Source organism: Miscanthus floridulus, chromosome 10, assembly GCF_019320115.1.
Source record: "Miscanthus floridulus cultivar M001 chromosome 10, ASM1932011v1, whole genome shotgun sequence".
In the NCBI taxonomy this organism is placed as follows: domain Eukaryota; kingdom Viridiplantae; phylum Streptophyta; class Magnoliopsida; order Poales; family Poaceae; genus Miscanthus; species Miscanthus floridulus.
This window is the reverse complement of record NC_089589.1, coordinates 21,868,452-21,873,313: the sequence shown is the minus strand read 5'-3', so window position 1 is coordinate 21,873,313 and position 4,862 is coordinate 21,868,452.

Below are 4,862 nucleotides of genomic sequence, written 5' to 3'. Positions count from 1 at the left end.
TAACAGATTTCTCCCCAATCGTTCCCTTGCCATGTAGTCTTCCCTCATGATGAGATTCTGGAACTCCGATCCTTTTAATGTCCAGATAATATGAGCAGAACTCAATGGCCTCCTCCATTGACCATCCTTCAACCATGCCCCCTTCTGGCCTAAATCTGTTCCTAACATACCTCCTGAAAACTTTAATCAATCTTTCAAAAGGGAACATCTGATGCAGGTACATTTGGCTAAGGGCTCTAATTTGGTCAACAAGATGAATGAGCAGATGTAATGAGATATCAAAGTAAGTCGGCGGGAAATGCATCTCAAGCCTAACAAGAGTTTCGGCTATGTCCCGTTGTAGCTGCTCTAGCGTGGACACATCAATGACCTTTTTTGAGATCGCGTTGAAGAACGAGCAAAGCTTTATGATTGGGGCGCGGACCTTTGGGGGGAGGATACCACGCAGGGCAACAGGGAGCAGCTGAGTCATAATGACATGACAGTCATGGGCCTTCATAGGGCCATAGTTGAACTTGAGTTCTCTCAAGTTCACTAGCCTCTTTGGGTTCACATAGTAGCCCGTCGAGACTTTGAGTTCATTGAAGAAAGAAATAAGCGCATGCTTTTCTTCCTTCTTCAATGTCCCTGACACAACCAGAAGTTCGAACTGACCATTCTCTAGCTCCACGAGATGCAGCTCCTTCCTAATTCCCAAGTGTTGCATGTCCAGGCGTGTGGCTAGTGAATCCTTCGATGTCCCCCCGGTGTCCATCAAGGTGTTAAGAGTGTTAGTGCACATGCTTTTAGTGATGTGCATGGGATCAAGATAGTGGCGTACACTCAGAAATGGCCAGTAAGGTAGTTTCCAGAATACAGATTTTTTCTTCCAAATGCTCACATCAGGCGCTGCTACTGCATTGTCCCCCTTCCCAAGGACAACCTCTAGTTTGTTGAGTTCTCGAAGTATCGCAGGCCCGTCTTCATATTTTGGAGCTAAGCGTTTCTCAATAGTACCGTTGAAATCTTTTCTGTTCCTATGGTAAGGGTGATCCTTAGGTAGGAACCTATGGTGTCCCATATAAACTATCTTTGAGTTATTTGGCAGATTTACTGCATCGGTGTCGTCCAAGCACTCGATACATCCAGTATAGCCTTTTGTCTTCTCTCCAAACAACGAACCTCGGCCTAGCAGGTCGGTGATTGTAGCGATAAGTACTCCCTTGATCATCACATGTTCCTTTTTGTACTTGTCCCAAACATCCAACACACCCTTTTCAAACATCTCCACTAGTTCATCGATTACTAGTTCCAGAAACACATCGATGTCATTCCTAGGTTGTCTTGGCCCTGGGATCAGTTGTGGCATCTGGATGTATGACCGCTTCATACAGACCCTAGGTGTAAGGTTGTATATAGAGAGCGTCACTAGCCAGGTGCTATGATTGCTTCTAACCTGGTCAAAAGGATTCATCCCATATATGCTCAAAGCAAACCAAAGGTTCCTTACCTCTCCATGGATGTCCTTATAGAACATAGTATTGATAGTCCTCCAGTCATGCCCATCGGCGGGATGCCTCATCATTGTATCTTTCTTACACTCTTCGCCATGCCAGCGCAATAGCTTGGCTGACTTTGCACATGCAAACAGCCTATGCATCCTAGGGAGCTATAGGGAAATACCAAACGACCTTTATGAGACCTCCTCTGGTCTTGGTACCCTCATCTAACGGCCCTTCCTTGTACGGTGGAGCTTCACACTTGGGGCACTTGTCCAAGTCTTTGTATTTTTCTCCATGGTACAATATTCATTCATTGGAACACGCGTGGATTTTTTCAACCTCGAGGCCGATGGGGTAGATCATTTGCTTGTCCAAGTATGTCTTTTCTGGCAACTCGTTTTTTTTCTGAGAGCATTTTCCTTATTATACCTAACAACTGATCGAAGCCTTTATCGCTCAATCTGTTTGTCAATTTGAACTCTAACAGCATGATGTCGGCTTCCAGTTTGCTCATTGCATAGTCCCTATACAATGGTGTTTTGCCATCTTGTCTCATTTTATCTAGCTTTCTCAGCTATCTTTCACTAAGTCATCCGGTCTCTACATTACGTAGCAGCTGAGAAATGCCATCGTTATCCTCGGGGTCGTCAGCTAGCGTGTTCCTAAACACTTTATTAATTACGGCCATAGGTTCTGTGTTGACACAGGGTTCCTCGTCACCATCGTGGATGGCTACGTCAGGCATGTCCACGTCATCATCATTTTCCTGCAGAACATTCACACCAACCTCGCCATGCATAGTCCATATCGTATAGTTTGGCATGAACCCCCTGGTAATCAAGTGTGATCGTATAGACTCAATTTGATGAAAGTTCCTTTGATTCTTGCAATCTTTGCATGGGCAGAAGATAGGGTTCCCATTCCCAGCATGGGCTTTGGCATCGGTGACAAACTGGCCGATGCCATGCATGTACCACTTGTCCGTTTGGGACAGATGCATCCACTCTTGATCCATCTCTGCACAAAAAAAATACTAAGACAGTAATTACAAAGAATTAATAAGAAATCAAGCTTCATGAACAACAATTGTAGCTCAAAAGTACCATTTTTAGAAAACATTATTGTACACTAATTATTGGAAAATTGAAATAGATAGCCCCGGCCCTGTAAATTGAAAATCATAGTAAAAAACAATTATTGCACAATATTGAAGAACAACTATTCTACTCTACTTCTAAGAACTAATTATAGCATCACATACTAACAATGATGATCTTGACCACCATGGAATAATTAGCTAGGAATTTAAATATGTTCATAGACACTAACCGTTTGGATGATGGATTCACCACAATATGAGCCTTGCACAAATGCCCAATTGGAAAAGTGCTCTCTAGAATGGAGAAAGAACTAGAATGAGAATAAAGCAATGTAGCCATCAAAATGAAGCTAATTAAGCAACAAAATCAAAGGAGTGGATGTTTGTTACTAACCTTAAAGCAAAAAGATCAAGTCATTCTTCAAAATCCAAGAGCTGGCTTCATGGTGAAGACCAAGTCATTCTTCAAAATCCAAGAGCTGGCTTCATGGTGAAGACCAACCACAACAATGGAGGGAAGGGCCCAAACGCGCGCCTCTGTTCTCGGGATGGAAGAGAGGAGGAAGAAGAGGACGGCTGCAGCCTTTTTGTGCTGTAGGCTTATCACCGTCGGTTCTTGGCTAGAACCGACAGTGATATAGCCAAATCACTGCCGGTTTGTGGCTTGAACCGACAGTGATAAGTGGCCGCCAAAACACTGCTAGTTTAAGCCACAAACCGGCAGTGATGTGGCCCTTTACTGCCGGTTTTAGCCTAGCCCCAATTATTTTCTCATTTTCAAGCTCATAACTGGCAGTGAAGGTACATCATTGCTGGTTCTCACAAATCCGGCAGTAATGAGGCCAGTAGTGATGTGCAAATCTAGCATAGTGATATGAAATATATGGCTGATGTCATGCCACCTCGCCCTTGCATAGTAATCCATCTTTCTCTGTTCACACCCAGTCTTCTTTGAATTGGGATAATTCACATGAACCTTAAATTATACTTTCATGTGTGACTGACCCAACTTTTAGTCTATGCATCCTTTCTAGTAGACCCCCGATGAATCTTCAATCCTCTGCCATTCTCCTGTTATAGATCAGTTTAAACCTATTATGTTTGCGTTAGATTCTGTCGGTGCGAAAAGTGACCAACTAGTAAATATTTGTCATTTTGCCGTACGTTGTGATCGGATGTGGCCTAGCACTCAATGACACAGGGATTATACTGGTTCGGGCAATGTGCCCTACGTCTAGTGTGAGTCGGTCGGTGACTTTATTCCTGAGCCCAGGTGCTCGAAGTTTGCTATGGGGTGACAAACAAAAGGGAGTAAGATGGGAGGTATTAGAGGTCCGGTCGGACTCTGGACCGAAGGGCTGAGAGTGACGGGAGCTCTGATGTGCGCTAAGTGTTCGAACATCTGTTGTTCATTAGAATCATCCTTCGTTGGTTGTTCTGATCGATCCTCCTCTTTTGGAGAGAGCGCATCCCCTTTTATAGATGAAGGGGACGGCTTTACAAGAGAGAGAGTGTGAGAGAAAGAGAGTGTGTGTGCTACCTAGTCTTGTTGCCCACGCCATCAAGTACAAGACGGTTTGTCGGTGCCTACAATACTGTTGATGCCCAGACACATGTGGTAGGCTCCATCATGATCTTTTGGTATGGCCAATGTTGGCGCCTACGATAATGTAGGTCAAATGTTGGCGCCCACAACAATATTGGTGTTCTGACATGTCTGGAAGGTTATAAACTACCCTTCTGACATGACCTGATAGTACTTTCCTACAAGTGTGTAGGGTACGGTCCATGATATTGCGGTTGACTATAGCGCCCTACCTTACTTGCTCTGTCCATTTCCTGGGTCTTCACCGAGCGGGCGTCCCCGATTGGTCGTTCCCCAGTCAGCTTCGGCCTCCCAGTCGGAGAAGGGCTGTAAGCAGAGGTTCAATGTACTCCTGGTCAGAGAAGCGAGTCGAAGTCTGAGGTGAGCGCTGGTCCTCCTTGGCCAAGCCTTCTAGTCGGAGAGGCAGGTCGGAGTCGGAGGCGAGCGTCGTCCCTTCTCGGCCAGGCCTTCCGGTCAGAGATGCGGGCCGGAGTCAGAGGCGAGCGTCGGTCCTTCTCGGCCAGGCCTTCCAATCGGAGATGCTGGCCGAAGTCGGAAGCGACGAAAGGGAGCGCTGCTAGGCCTTCCGGTCAGAGTGGCGGGCCGAAGTCGGAAGCGAGCGTCGTTCTTCTTTGACCAGGCTTCTAGTCGAAGACTGGATCACCTTTCTGGCCTGTCGTTAGGTTTTTGGGCTAGC